The following is a 17,052-nucleotide window of genomic DNA, read 5'->3' on the forward strand; positions in this document are numbered from 1 at the left end:
TTGCTTCAGAAAAAGCTACCTAGAAACCATGATGACAAAACCATCACACCTATTAGTTTCAGCCACTGAAGGATACCATTTGTAATTTTCAAATAAATTGTGCAGGACTTAAAAAAAATACTGTGTTTTGAATTTATTGTTGGTTTCAATCATGATACTTAAAAGCAGCTTTACTTTACACACTCACTCTCAAATACATACAATTCTTTCATATGTTAGGAAGTAGTTTATTCATTTTTACATAGGTTTCCCCCCCTCTTCCTGGTGCTAGATAAAACTATAGAACAATTCAAACACACTCCAGCCCCAGTAGTAGATAATAATGGTAATCTGGGTGAGCTGAAGGCAGAGACCTAGATGGGGAGACGCAGTCTGAGCATCCCCCCAGGACCGTCTCCTGCACTGCTGGGATCTGGGATCACTGCCCAAGCTACGTATTAGGAACTACAGGACATGTAAACCATGTGGGTTATTTTTTTTAATACTCCAAAATGGCTGGAAGACAACACTGTCGCAGGCTTAAGGAAGCTCTCAGATGAGAAACCACAGAGCTGCTCACAAACAGGATGCAAAAAATGCTCCCCAAAGTAAAGGGAAAGATGAAAACCCTGTGACTATTGCTCATCTCTTTCATGAGTCACAAACTTGGGGTACTGAAAAGCTGCTTTTCATATGCTTTGAACAAAACCATCACATACAATAGTTGAAAACAAAACCCTGACAGGTATTCACCATCCACGACTACCTCACTGCTGACTTTGTTTTCAACATAACCCAACAAGGCAGGACTCTCCATTAATGTTATTTGTTCTGTCTCAGTGTCAAGTTCAGGTTAAAATACAGATGCTCTAATCAGAGGGTAGAAAACAGCCAAAACAAAAAAACCTTACAAGTGCACAGTAGCTATCAAAATATCAACTAGTCAACACTGAATAAATCTAATGGGGAGACAAAATGTAAGAAAGCTCTAGACAGCTTTCAGTCATTGGCCCATCATGGTGCCATGTAAAAAGGTGATGCAGATCTCCCTTACAAATCAATCAGCAAAGTATTCTGTGCTCTTACTTTCATGCCATAACCCAGCCAGGATTTAGGTTATAATTTGCTCTATTATTCACTCCCCCAAACTGTTTCAAATAAATTATATTTGAAAGGAACATATTTGTCAAAGAAAAGAAAACCGATAGCCTTCTGGAAGCAGACACTTCAGTTTGGAGCTTGCTTCTTTTCAGGTAGCAAAGCAGATTCGGATCTCTCTTACACTGACCTAATTTCAAAAATCACACTTTTGAGATCACTGACGTTTTCTGAATTTACAATGATGTAGCCGAAATCATACTCTCTGCTCCAAGGCCCTTTTGGAGCCTGCACGGTAATAACTGTTATAAAAACACAAGCTGTGTTTTAGAACCTGCACTATTCACCTAAAGAACAATTTGTAATTAATCATGCTACACTTGTCATCAAATGTCACTGAAAATTTAACTTAAAGGACTAGAGGGAAGCATTTTGCAAATTCAGACCCTGAAAAAGAGGTATGTGAAAAGCTGGTAAATGCCACTGAGTCAGTCACTCACAGAGAGAATGAGTTGCAGTTAATTTTCAAATCATCAGCGCTATCAGTAATAAAGTAATTCATTCATGAAATATCTATCAAATTGCATTTCATCAGGCTAGTTCTGAAACCAGCTTTATTGCTAGGTTTAGCTGAATCAACAATGTGCTCTTCGGTTTTATTTTGCAGCATTTTTCAGTGCACATCCCTTATGGGGACAGAGAATAACTCTTAGTCCTGACGGTAAGAGATTTTTTCCAGTTCTCAGGTTTCCTTCTTGCTTAAAGATCCTGACATTTAGGTGACTCTGCATTTATCCTACCTGTAGCTCTATTAATAAAAAAGTATTATGCAAATATTACACAAATATTACCGTACAATAAACTCCCTTTGGCTATTTACATTGGGCAACTGGGTTGAAATTATGGATGCACCATGGAGCAGGTCTTAGATCACTCTTGCTATGTAGTTGTTTACAGTAACAACTCATAGACCCCACAGCAGCAGCAAATGAGGGTGAAAATCATCAGTGATGTATTTTTAAGAGATGATCTGAAGCTCAAAGGCTTTCTTACAAAAACTCTCATTCCCCGAAACCCCAAACTGCTCACTAAAAACCTCACTAGCACTTATAGGATTCTAGTGTGGTATGATCTGTATACATTACTAGCAATATACAAGAAATTCAATTTAGAAACATGTTATCTAAGGAGCAGTATATGGCATATTTTGTTCTTGTTTTGTGTTTTTAGAAGATGCTACCTACATAGGAAACTACTAAAGAATAATGGCAGCACAATATATGTCATGTTGACTTCAGCGACTGACTAAGCTGGAGCAATGAAAAACTCAATAAATCTTCTGTTTTAAGAAGATACACTGATAATGCAAAGGAAATTATATATAACTAATAATTTCTTGTTTTAAAAAGGCACAGAGGAGGTAGGAGATAGCCATTTGCCTCATATTTCACCCACATGACTTCCAGTTTTGTTCACATACAAAAATAACATCTATTATTTTTGCTTTCTTTCCCTTGACCTAGCCAAGTGAAGGTAAATATGTATCATATACTCCTTAGAGGTCTCAAAGACACAGCTGATAAATGGCCTGAGAACGTTCACCTTATCTGATGAAATGCAATCCTCAATTAAATATAAATCACTCCAGGTATTCTTTTCCCCATTTCAAAGAAAACAACAAATATCAGAAAAACAGAACTGCTTCCCCTGTCTCATTCCAGTGCTTCCTCTCTAAAGCCAGCAATCCTGGGTGTTCCTCTAACAGCTCAACCCCATCCACAGGCTGCAGCACGCTCCACTCTGAAAATCTTTTACTCTGCCTATACCTTAAGTAGCATCACATTCTTCAGGATATTTATTAACTAGAAACTACCTGAAATTTAAAAAATCCTCCAAACTGGTAACAGTGTCAAAAATTACATGATTAACAGAGAGGTATACTGAGGTACCAAGAAATTTAGGCAGGTAGTTAGGTGCTATCACAAAGCCAGCATCTCACAGTGACATTCATCCAGGACTTCAGTTCTACTGCACAGTGAGGACGTTGCAAAAAAACAACAGATGGGCCACCACAGTCTGACCCAATAATTTTCCTTTAAAAGAAATTCTGAGTACTATACAGAATAATAAATTAATATTTACTTTAATGGCACGGAAGCATCAGCTGTTAAACTAGCCACAGAAACCATGGCTTCTTTTTAAACTCTAGGTGAACACCAGCTAGAGTATTTTTGTTAATCAACATAGGTAAGAGAAAATTCATCATTTTCTATGATTTATTAAAGAATACTCATTAACTCTGTCTTATAAACAGAAATGTGGTTTCACAAACATCAGCACAGCTTGAAACAGAAAGCCATAATTAGCTCTGTTCATTGACGTATTCAGACAACATAAATTACAGATTATGCTTAAATATCTGTCCAACAAAATAGTTGAATAACAATCCAAAACCAAAGGAATAACTGTTAATATATTCCATAGGTAGAGAGCTGCTATTAGTTACAGGAAATAAGGTATATGGTTTCAGTAATGATTGTTTTAACGGTCACAGTCCCACACGTATGAGAAATTTATTCCACCACCGTATCCAGCGCACATGTGGTTCAGTATCTTGTAACTTAAACAACTACAGAACCGATCAGGTACGCATTGTGAACATAAACGTACTTATCACCTTTGCGAATTTCAGATAAACACACCATAAAACCTAATACAGGCAAAATTTTTAATGCTCCATATTCCGATAAAATGGGATTTTCCAAAGGACTATTGAAAGGTCTTTACCTTTCCTGCTGTGTCCCTTCTCCCTCCAGCCTCATCTGATGTGGCATATACACACAGAGGCTTAGATTGAAAGAAGCTGTATTACCCTCCCACTCATGGCAATGACTCACCGAAACCTCAGAGCTATACCTTAAAACATAATCACATTTTAATGTTTGACCAAAATTCAACTCCCATTTAGATCACCCAAAAGTACCGCTCTGAGGTTTGTCATTACTAAACTGTGTAAGTGCACAAAGTGAAAATGCCACTTAGTTTATCTTTTATATAAATTAACTGGAAAAAGTAAGACATTCTCTACTCCTTTTGAGAATGTGGTAAACCAAAATTGTTCACCTTTATCTGGATGTCTGCATCAGCACTAATATTAATTTACTGGTGGCACCCATAAACCACAGTGCCCCATCCACACAACCTGAGAGCTGAAAACACCTACGGAACGCTAAAACCTAGTATTACCTGCAGGCATCAAGGATGCTAACCACTGTCTACACTGAAATACTCTAGACAGTGATTGCAATGTTTGCTTTTTGTGTCACTAAGTACTAAAACACAACATTTAATTTTACTGTGCCTATGATCTACGTATCGGTTTGCAAAGACTACCTTTGTTACACTAACAAGCAAATTCCCAGCCAGAAATAAAAACAGAGTGAATGGGAGAAAACGGCAGAAGTCCTAGTGATCTCAGGTGAGGATTCCCCCACATGGGAACTGTGCCTCAAAATCTCTTTTAGTATGAGATTTATTTATCATTCTTATTTAAAGTATTTGCTTGAAGAACTGCTGTAATTCTTCTATGGACTATTTAATATTAATGTAAATACACATATATGGAAAAATCAGCTCCTTGTAATACACTTTCAAATACACAATTTTATTCTTTTTTTCCCTCATTCTCAGAATTATGCTCCTCAAAACACTCACACATCAGGGCAGGCGCGTATCCCGTATAGGTGAGAAGGTCAGCGGCACTGGGGATGACGCACTTAGAACTGCAAACAGTATAATTTTTAAAGAATTGTTTTGATCTTAACTAAAAAGCACATGCAAGGATCGCCAGGTTCAGTTCTTACATCTGTGCTTTCAACCCCGAAATATAACAGCAGGAATTGAAAGCTGGAGTTTAAAAATGTCCCACAGCTATTAATCCAGACTCACCCTGACACAAGCGACAGTAATGGCTCCTTTTGGAGTTCACATGTTTAGAAAGTAACATGCTGTAAAATCTGCACATTAAGTAAACACTGTTGCTATAAATCCTCATGAAAAAGTTGTTACTACATATGCAGACTATGCACTTTAAAACTCAGTATTTAAATTATTATTTTAACTAGGCAAAGGCACTAATGACCTTCATCATTTCTTGATATAAACAACATTTGGGTTTTTTTCAGCTACAGAAAGCAAAAGTTAATCCTTAGAATTTTCCTTTCACCTTTTTCTATGACATAGTCTAAGACTGTTACAAATACCTTTTATCTATACTCCTATTTACAGGGAAATTTCACTGACCGATCTCCTGATTCCCAGCACATTCTGAACAGAAATTACAACAGTTTGGTTTATATGTTTCTAATTGATCTGCGAAGTGGTATACATGGGAATAAGTACTAGTCAGAACAGGGTATCAGGGATACTAAAGAGTCTGTAAACTATTTTTGGGAGTTCAGATTAACAAAGTATTGCTAATATTTAATTAGCAGAAAGTTTTCTTGGTTTCTAAGTCAAAAGAGAAAGGGATAAGACGAAGGAGGTGATGGAGAACCAGGTGATGGAGGCCAGGGAAACAACTACAGCCTTGACTACCCATCACCAGAAAACCTCTTCTACAGTTTGCTCCTCTGCTTCCTCCCTTTAATCATCCCAATAGATTTACAGAACTCAACGCAAGTATGCTGCAGAGCAGGAATCATCTTCACAAAAAGTTCTAACATTATTTTGGGTAGCTCTTCAGCCAATAACAGGTTTTGTTTGTTTTGTGGGGGGAATCAGTACAGAGCTAATACAAGATTGCAAACTGAAAATGCAAGATTAGCAATTGTATGTGAAAGAGAAGTAGTTATTCTAATTTAACACTTAATTATAAGCTCCCATTTGTCATGCAATTCAAAAGCCTGGAATAACGACAACTTACTTCAGCAGAGACTGCTAATGTTGTTTAATAATATGTTCCTCTTACCCAACTTCTTTGGACTGTGTTTACAGTGCTTGAAGGCTCAAGAGAGTTTACAAGACTCATCCTTCCCAGTACTGTACCTGTTACTATAAACTTGATAATACTGATGATCTTGAAGGCTTACATGAAGTTTAAATAAATGAACGACACTTGATTCAGAATATCTCCAAGTGAAAGGGAACTAATCGGTGTGGTAATGAGTGATATAGCACTATTTTTAAACTTGACAGGAGACATATTAGTTGCTAGTTCCCTATTATAGAAAGAATACTGGTCTGGTAATAATGGGCTGGCATTTTGAAAGTCTTCCAACTTATTGGGAATATGATGAGAAATGTGTTTCACAATTCTGGGCTTCAGACCATTTCTGTACAGAAAGTTAAGCATTCATAGCTAGTATAAAAACATATATATATATGCTTGAAACATATATACATATATGTTTCATATATATAAGCAACTTATATATGAAACATGTATGTAACAACACATATATATATGCTTGAAAAAAATTACTTGTAAATATTTTAACTATTTTTATTTGAAATATTTGGTCTACAGTTCATATTAGCTAACTTATTAAAAGACAAAACACTTTGTAGAAGCCATCATTAGTTGCTCTGTGAAATAGCAATATCACTGTCCTCCAAAAAGTTAGTTTGTTTTCTATAGCAAATCATTCTTGTATCATCAAAATTTGGGATTTAGCTCTTAGAACACTCCTCCTCCTCAAGCTGGAATTGCAAGAGTTAATTTAAACTTTAATTTAAACATTAGGCTTGGTAGCCTGAGATGTTTGGCAGCAACTTTTGAGTGGGCACAAGCCAGATTTATTTTACAGTCAGAAACTATCCATTTGAATATGTGATGAAAGGATCTGCTTCTTCAGTCACACCTTGAGTCAACAAAAAGGATGGGATGAGATCTACTGTCAAATCGAGTTCAACTGTGAAATCTGTGAGGAGTCCCACAAGGAGGAGTATTACGGAGGGACAGATATGTGAACTTCACAACACATGCCAGTAAGGTTACTTCAAAATGAAATTAAATCACGATGGAAAACGGCCTTCAAAAGTGATGCCAAACGTATCTGCCATTTTATTCACCTAAAGACCTGCAACACAAGCAATTTAAAATGATAATCATGAGGATTTTGTCAAGCTTTGAAACCCTTCACCAAGTGAAGAGAATAAATCATCTGAGTTTTGTGTATAAGTAACATTTAAATATTACATTACTAGAGCAATTTGGACATGATGTTCTTGTGATTGATAAAACAACTTCAAGGTTGCCAAGTTACCTGCACCAAGTCCTCCGTTTTAACTTATGTTAAGAACTAGAACTAATTACTAGTAATTTTTGGTCTTCTACTTGCCCAATTCTCATCTTTCCAAGTGAACTTAACCAATGCTTCATACTATGAATTGATGAAAATAAATACATCTCATTAACTTCTGTCCAGTCAGTATCATGTTACCTCTTTCAGAAACTGCTTGAAAGCTCTCAAACACTGAATGAGGACTTTAAACAGCACTAAACATATTTTTCAATTTAAGAATATTTACATCCTCTTTCCAACTTAATATACAGAAGGTATGTTTTCCACATCAATTTATAAATCTAGCCTAACTACACTGCCAATTTGATGTAATGATGCAGCATCATGTTTCCTATAAATAATTTCCCAATAAAGTTTTGACTAAGCCCTCTGAAAAGGCTCTCGCAATATTAAAGTCTTCAGAATATGGCCAAAGTGCTTTCTGACACCTCACTGCAAGTGTTCCCCAACATCTCTGCTGACATAAGAATAGCAAAACTTATGTCTTCAGCCATTTGCTTCTATTCTGTTCTCTGCTGAGGCTGCAAAATACTTTCAAGAGTTTGCTTAAAGTAAGAGAAAAAAGCATATGCATACATTTTAATTTACTCTGCAAGTATAAGAAAGTTAAGGGGTCTACCTCCTCCACTAGGAAGTATCTATAGATACACACATCACAGAAAGCTGAAATATACTGATATGAGATAATGAAAGATTTCTGTTATCATCTGTCAATTGAAATGGTAAGTCAGGAAACTTTTTTCCATGAATAAAAGTGATATACAAGCATCTCAAAGCAATCTGTTTTGGAAGGTTATTTTGTAAACAAGTTGAGATTCTGAGCTGATGTTTTAAAAACAGATACTGCATAAAGAATAAATATTCATGTCTGGGGGAGACCCTAACAGACATGAGACCAGCGTGACCCTTTTTAGCACTACCACGGATAACAGCAAGGCAAGGACACACACAAAGGACATCAAGATGTAAAGTTTTTGTCTCAAAGACTATCAGACAGTTGGTATGAGAAAAGCACCATTAAAATCACCACAATCAGAAAGCCTGTGCCTTATGAACTTTGCTTTTGTTGCACACAACAGAATCTGCCTATGGCATACAATCTGCATTGTAACCTCTAACAAAGAAAGCTGAAAACAGGGAGTTTTTTTATTTTACTTCATTATAAATCATAACAATTTTAGTAAAACTCACTAGGATTTCAGCTTTAGTGTGACTTGGGAATCACTTCTCTGCCTATCTACAAAAAAAAAAAAAAAAATCTGAAAAGCATTTACCATGCCTAACTCAACTGGCCACACTCATAAGACTTTCCTCCTAAAATCTGAAAACCCTTACCTTGAACACCCTGTTCAAGAAAACTAAATGACACTGTCATTCATCAGATACTTGAACTTGAACCACCAGAAAACCTGCAGAACCTAGCTCATTCCTCCTACAAATTGGTGCAACATAAGAACATTAAGTTTACAATGGCCACAATAGTTTCTTCATTGCAGAGCTCAAGCTGAAGAAACTATTTTAAAGTCATTACTGGAAGATCCTAACTATTTAAAGTTTAGCTGGCTATTAGGAGGATCTCTTACTGACACTGCTGATACAATGAAATGCCAGAAATACCATTACAAGCCAACATGAGAAACCATTTACACCTCATGCACGCAAGGTCTGTGCTTGATATTCCCACTTCATTTCAAAGTCACAAAGATCACAAGTTTCACCAGCAAGTTAAAGACTGTTCTGACTTGTACTAAAGACTTCAGGGTTGTGCAGTTATTCTGGCCATTGGGAAATTTTTGGCAGTATCATCAGTTAAGTGTTTACAGCAGGCACAAACAGCTCTTGGAGGCTTTAAAAACAACAGCACATGGGCAACTTGGAAATACCTCTAAAATAAAGGCAGTGCTTATCTCAAGAGAGTCCTCCACATTCAACCAGACTCAAAGCAATGCTAGAGCTAAAATCTTTGATGCTACTTTTCACTATGATTTTTTCATATACAAAGAATAGTCAATTGTGGAGCTTAAGACACTGAGAAAACACACCAGGTACTCATGGGGTCTCAAAACAGTCTTAACAAATGCTCGACAGAAATAATGCTGACTTGCCAGTGCTCCCACAAAATCTGAAGCTTTTGCTGTTGCTGTAGATGAAAGCTGTGAACCTTTTTGCTATGAAAATATAAGGACTAGGTATTAGGAAGAAATCCTTTACTGTGACGGTGGTGATGCACTGGCATAGGTTGCCCAGAGAAGTTGTGGCTGCCCCATCCCTGGAAACATTTGAGCAACCTGGTCTAGTGGAAGGTGTCCTTGCCTGCTGCAGGGGGTTGGAACTAGAGTCATTAAGATCCCTTCCAATACAAACCATTTTAAGTTTTATCATTCTATGAAGACTTCCAACCCAAAACTGAGGACTAGGGAAACTTCTTGCCTGTTAACCAAGCTATGCAACATAAACTGTTATGGTGAAGTAGAATCCTTTACACAAATTAAAACTTTAAAATGGAAACACCAAAAATGCTATTTTTAATTGCTTCCACCTTTGCTAGAATTCAGATTAATACAGGTAGTTTTAAAGAAGCTGACAAAAGAAAAAGGAAAATTGTGAATCATTTTCACCTTCATAAACTTCTAACCTTAAGAACTGCAGCTTCCTTGTTAATGTAACAAATACTCTGCTGAGCAATGAAGTCTTAGAAGTCTTAAAAAAGATCAAGCAAAGAAAATTTAGGCTCTAGAAGTTTGCTTTATTTGCATTAATTTTATTGATGGCATATTGGAAAGTACTCTATGATCAAGGGAATTAACTCCATCCTTATTCATCAGTCACAGCAGAAAATAAAAATGCTGTATTTTTGGTGTGCTGGAGTGACGACTCTACAACACTGTACTTGGCTGAGTTTAAAAAAACAGACAAACAAGGGTTTTGGTTATGAAGATAATGCTCAAACTGTCTTCATTTATCTACTTGTGTTCCAAAAATCACTTTCATAAAATAGATGACTTTTCAATAGCAGCCTTCCAGTATCTGAAGGGGGGCTACAGGGATGTGGGGATGGACTATTCATTAGGGAGTGTAGCGACAGGACAAGGGGTAATGGGTTAAAACTTAAACAGGAAGTTTAGATTGGATATAAGGAAGAAATTCTTTACTGTTAGGGTGGTGAGGCACTGGAATGGGTTGGCCAGGGAAGTTGTGAATGCTCCATCCTTGGCAGTGTTCAAGGCCAGGCTGGACGAAGCCTTGGGGGGAATTGCTTACTGTGAGGTGTCCCTGCCCATGGCAGGGGGATTTGAACTAGATGATCTTAAGGTCCTTTCCAACCCTAACTATTCTATGATTCTATTAGATCAGAATCTAAGAGAAGTGTTTACAACAGTCTAACCTTATGGCAGATTGATTCAGATCTTCCTGAATCTTTTCAGATCCGATATTCCCATTACTGTTTAAGCAAAGTCTGGTTCCACAAAGCTGTAGATAACTGATGGTGCTATATGAAACTGGTTCAGCCCCATATTTAAAGCAGAAATACCTCTGAAGACACTTCACTCTCTGAATTTGAATACTAGAGATATACTTAAAATATAATTAAGAAAGAGGGGAAGGAGGGGGGAGAACAGTAAGTTGCCTCCAGCAAATAAGTACAGTGGAAAACAAAGCAGACAGCGTACTCAAATTAAACAGGACCAAATGCTTTGAAAAAGGACTAATTTCCACCTATCTGCATCGATCACACATTAGTTTGCTTGTGCTGAAGAGAATCTAATCCAAACTCTGTTCATTTCAAAGTGGTTAAGAATCCATTTGTGAGGTGCATTCAAAATGCGCCAAGATGAACAAAATCTGTTTTGCATGCCAATATCCTTGGAGAGGGCAATATTCACGCAAGTTACAAGTTACTCTTCAGAGCTGCAGCACTCTTCCTTCCCATTGAAGCTCTGAATGAGTATGGACAAGAGAGATCCATAAATGATTTTTCCTAGAGTCTATAGACAGTTGGTTTCTTAACACTCATGGAAGCATTTTCTTGGGCATTAAATTAACAAAATGACTTACAAAAAAAGTCTGCTTTTTTCTTTAAAGCAGTTTTTCTTTTCAAGCTGTGTAACTCCACTTGATATTTAGTGTACATTCAACTCACATGAGCTACTTAACCAAGCACCAGGCTTCAGCATACTGAAGGTGCATAATGGTTGCCTAACAAACACAGACCATTTCACATGTTTGTGCTTATTTACAAATACCACTTACATACTGCTGACATTTATAATGACACCTGTGATGTTGCTGACACTATGTTTGCAAAGTTTGCATCTCCAGACACAGCCAATTCTAAGAAACTTGGTGGTGAATATACACAGCATTTCCTTTGACAGTAACTTGAAAACTTATTTTGACTATTTCCTATTTGAATAGTAAGAAAGCTTCAGAAACAAGGCTTAGCGAGGCTAATTCCCCCACTGATTTTATTGCTCAACACTAGTTCACTCAATTGCTTTTTTCAACAATTTTCTCATGTATTTTCTCCTGACCATATTACTGTGTTCCTTAAATTATACTATAACCACACATTCATATATACACAGAATTTCATGTACTTGTTACTATTATTGTCGCCTACTGACTTGTTATTCCAAAGTCCACAACCTCTAAATACAGCACTTCAGCCCTTACAGAATCCTTGACACAATGCTTGATGACAGAGAAATACTTGGTTTGGTCTATGAAGGTAGACTATGAAGAATTCATCTTAAAATGGTGACAGAAAGGAATACTGGTGATTTATTCAACTTTTTAAAGGAGTCCTAAACTATCTTAAGATGAAACAAAACACTAGCTCTATGTACATGTTCTAATTACAAGCTAATTGTAATAAAATGCTTGGATTTCATAAATAAACCTATAATTATGTAATTTCTAAGCAAATATTTTCAATTGTTTTGTTTAAATACTCTTTAACAACAAAACTGAAGTGTTCTATCTCCTCCCTCCATCCCCAGAATTGTACTCCATCTTCTGACTGGTATTTTACCATAAGTAAGAGGTTTAATTTATCTGCTTTCATCCAAAAATACTGAAGAGCTCAACAAACATTAATTAAACTTCACAACACTGCTGTGAGGTAGGTAGGTATTGTCATCTCTACATTACAGATAAGAAAACTTGAATTAAAAGTTGTGATTTACACAATTTTCCGACAGTAGTTTTATAGTAAATCCAAGAACAGAAGAAAGGAGCAGTGACTCCTACGTCCCTACTTCCAGTCTCCACAATACACAATACTCCTGCCTTTAAACCAGCAGAAACTTGCTGTTCAGCCACATATGAAAAAATGTTTCAAATTTCTTTCAAAATGTTTCAACATTGTTCTTTTTCATAAGCATGAGCCCTTACCAGAAAATGCAAATACGAATGAGACAGTATTTTGTGTCCTCTATTAATACTAGTCTTCACCTGGTACACTGATGAACTCCATCTTGAAAAGGAAAATCCACACTTCTTGAAGCCATATGCATTTCTCATATGACTGAATCCCCAATATCCTCTTTTCATTTACATTTAAGATCTTTTTTATTTCCTGCTCTTTTACCTCCTTTTCTAATTATTTCACCTTCTTTTCTAATTACTTCTTACTGTGCTTACCTTAGTTCTGTATCATATTTTTTTCTTTTTTAAACTTTATCAATGATGCAATAAAATCTACAAAGAACAGATATACTGCATTATTGACTACTTACCTTGATGAGACACGTCTAATTTTTCTGTTTCAAACTACCCTCTCCTCCAACTGTTTTCCAATGTATGGACGTGTCCACCGCACCTCTTGTCCTACAGGTCTACAATCTCAGATGTTCTCCCCTCATGCTGCTTCATTCCTCATTAAGAAATCTCCAGCTTCAATACAGACCTTTATTTGCTGTTCCAGAACCAAAGTTTCATGGCTCCCTTGCCTTTTTCTCCTTGCTTAATCTCTGGTCTCACTGCCTTGTTTGTCAATTCTTCCACACACAAATAGTCTCAAACACATTTGCAAACAATCTCTTTCTTCCTCCTCCATCTTACCACATCAAATCCGAAGTTTTTTCTCTTCAACTCTGAATTTTTTTCCCCCAGTTAGGCTCAAGGCTTATTTCATACTGTTCTTTTCATTTTTATTAGACTCACCTAGTAAATCTAAATTTCCCAACAGAAAAAAAAAAAAAGGAACAGCTTTTAACATGTTGCCAAAGAGTCATCATTTTTTGATCAATTCTACTCCATATGCTCCTTCCAATCTCTCCTTTTCCTTTCCTCTCCTCTCCAGCCTCTGCTCAGAAATACTTTGTCCACCAACACTCCTCTACATGTACTCTGCACACGCTTCTCTAAGCCTAACTGCTTCAAACTTTGGTCTTCTACACTCCTGCTGCTACCTTCTCTCCACATTCTTTTCTGTGAACACCACAAGTTGAGACCCTGAACACATCTTACATATATCTATGAATCTCGCTGTATCACTATAAACCAGACTGTCCCCCCACAGAAAACTACTTCAACAGTGCTTTCAGTTAGCCCAAGCATGAAAGTCCAGCCTAATTTTTAAAAATGCTATTTTTTTCTTTACAAAAAGACTTGCTGAGAAAGCTACAATCCTCAAAATCAGCCAAAAATAAAAGTTGTGTATTTTCACAAATAAAATAAATCTGTAGCCTATAAAGGGGCAGTCTCTGACCCACTGATTTACAAACTAAGCTGGTATCGTTAACTGTTTCCACTGGACATGCACACTACTCAATTTAAAGAAACAGTTATTAAAATACAAGTAGATTAAATAAAGATATTTGGGAGGGAATTGTTGAATTTACATGATTTTCTATGACTTTTTTTTATTTTGCTTATTTTGGAATCGCATGAAAAGTTAGATTAAGTTTTTTTTTAAAAAACATACACTTTAGCACATCTTGTTTGTACTGCTTGCTCTAACGAAGTGAGCCTACATTTGCCACTGTACAGTAAAAATAGGTACTTATTCATATACTCTCTGCAAGTGGCAACTCACAGGCTTTGAAAACTGTTCTCATCATGGAATCTGCAACAAATGTTCAGTCACCGTTTTCTCTTTCAGCTCTCAAAATTATAGCTGGATTCTTCGAGCATTACATGTGGTTTCTTGCATTTCAGTGCTTCTGAATTACTTGGATTGCAAGCAGAAGTTCTGCTTACAGATACTTTCTTGCTCTCACCGATCAAATACTGCAGCCAGAAGAGTACAGAATGGAAGATACCACTCGTTTCACCATATAAACTGGTTACTGTATACATACAGCATCCCCCCACTCATATTTCAGCCGAGCAGAAGCTGTATCTCCTCCTGCGGCACACAAACCCACTCTATTCATTTTTCATCACTGCACAAAGGTGAAGTTTCTGAAGAATCTACTAAGCAAAATATCTTATCACATATGTGTAGGAGAACAAAAAGGCAGCATAAGGAAAACTATGGTCCTCCAACATCTTTTTGCTGTTTAGTTACCATCACACTATTTCACAATGAGCACACTACCTAATGGGAAGAAACAGATGTGGTATTGTTTACTATTTGCTTTCATTTTGAGCAAACTTGCTGAAGCTCTCTCAATTTCTGCATGTGTAGAAAAGGTCAAGAGTTGCTTTATTTAATCTCTGCAGACAACAAAAGTTGCATTTTTTCCTTTCTAGTATCCCCTAAGGTTACCCACTCCTTTGCATTCAGGTAGTGATAAAAGCAATATCTGAAATCCTTTGAACACTTGAGATACACAGTAGAGATTAATAAGTTTTATTGTGAGAGGCCTCTCACAGCACATTAGCCTCACTGCCTGCTACTGTAATTTACTTCTTTTGGATTACTAATGCTTTTGTTTTCCTTTTTTAATGTTAGTGAATTTTTATCTCCAAAACCATGAATGATGTGAGCCTTGCCTACCATGAAAACTTCCACTAACGAGCAAACACTCTCCAATGCATTAAAACAGGTTGGGACCCACAGAAAATCAGTTTCAGTGAGGCTCCTACAACTTTTGCTTTTTCCTCTTTAGATTTATCAACCTTATTTTCAGGGAAAACAGCTGCTTTTCCCAAATAGCTTCTTATGGTGAGACAACAGAAAATAAAATTGCTTCTGAAACTCTTCAGCAATTAATTTTTAATTCATTATATTAAAAAAAAAAAAAAGTAATGGATGCTTATGAATGCTTCACTTTGTGATGACTATAAAAATGACCCCCTCTGTGTCAAGGCTCAGTTCTGCTTTTCTAAAGCCCCACACTGGCCAACATCAGACCAAAGTGTGAGCACAAGCTTCTCGGGCATCAGAGAAGCACTGGGAACATCAGACGCTGAAATATGTGGAGGTGTATTAGCAGTCCTACCATCCATCTGTCAGAAATCTTCGATGTTCCTGCACATCACCCACTGGCAAAGCTGTCTGCCAAGCAAAAATATTATGAAATGTTCATTATATACTCAAATCTCCACCCCCTTCCCAAGGAGGAAATGTAAAAACCTGTCCCTCCACACATACATACTCGCATTCGTTACCAAGAAACAGTGAAAGACTTTCAAATTCACCCAGAAAGAAAACCTACCAAGAGACCAGGACTGTGAATTTACATGTATTTTAGCAAACTTTTACTTACCAGAGCATATACTGATTTTAGTTTGTATATATCTCATTTTTTTAAGGTATGTTAAAGACCAAGTTTACAATTAACTAAACAGACAGTGTACAAAAGGCTTTTAGAACTACACCATATGGTCGAGGGAAAGGAACAATCTGGACTATCCACATTTCAATCTGCAGGCTTGTCCACCTCTACAACACATTGTATTGCTGTAATAAAATATTAAGATAGAAATGTAAAAGTGAAAAGTATCTTTTGCACTACCAGGGAAGAAGGTATCCTACAGTCTAGTACATTTAATAAATATTTCAAGTTTTATGATTTTGGCATGCTGAATTAGCTATAATCAATAAAATTCCCTATTCATTTAAAACAGTATTTCCAGAAGGATATGAGTGTGTATTTATCTTATACTTCAAGGAAATAAAAAATACCAGTTTACATGGGGCATACTGGCAGCAGTTTATGTAACAGATGACACATTCTTGGAAATCAAATAAAAGCAGAAAGAAAATACCCATTGTTGCTTAGTGAAGGACTAATCACATGGTCACAGCTGGAACCAGTGTAAATTATTCATTAATAAAATTCTGTTATAGTAGCAACTCTTTTTTTTTCTTTCTAAATGCCAATGGAAGGAAAAAAAAACAAAAAACAAACCTCTTTCAGTTCTCTGCAGAACAGATACACTTGTAAGTATTCCATATTAACTATTAAAAAAAAAACAAAAAACAAACCTCTTTCAGTTCTCTGCAGAACAGATACACTTGTAAGTATTCCATATTAACTATTAAACATACCAAATATTTGCAGGAAAGAAAAAAAAACAAAAAGCATTGCTGGCACTAAGGAAAAATATACATATTTACGTATTTTACATATAATCCCAGCACACGGTCCAAGAAGATACTTACTACCATTAGAGATACCAGCCTGACTTCTGGTCACACAGAATTCAAATCTTGAGAAAAATCAGTACATTTTATAATGTAAAGGAATATAAATGACAGCCTTGTTGCATCAGATTA

General features: G+C 36.4%; 1 protein-coding gene and 1 long non-coding RNA gene across 15 annotated transcripts in view; one reads left to right on the forward strand and one right to left on the reverse strand.

The window, feature by feature from the left end:
• Positions 1–17,052, reverse strand: part of GTDC1 (glycosyltransferase like domain containing 1) — a 321,331-nt gene that overhangs the window by 264,984 nt on the left and 39,295 nt on the right. The gene's annotated exons all lie outside the window — the stretch shown is intronic.
• LOC133265037 (uncharacterized) lies at positions 3,188–7,102 on the forward strand. The gene is made up of 3 exons (XR_009741854.1): positions 3,188–3,324; positions 4,768–4,807; positions 6,889–7,102. It is a non-coding gene; the product is annotated as an uncharacterized LOC133265037 (long non-coding RNA).

Source organism: Pezoporus flaviventris, unplaced genomic scaffold, assembly GCF_033815535.1.
Source record: "Pezoporus flaviventris isolate CSIRO_AGI_PZ_B2104156 unplaced genomic scaffold, CSIRO_AGI_Pfla_v1 ptg000001l, whole genome shotgun sequence".
Classification (NCBI taxonomy): Eukaryota; Metazoa; Chordata; class Aves; order Psittaciformes; family Psittacidae; genus Pezoporus; species Pezoporus flaviventris.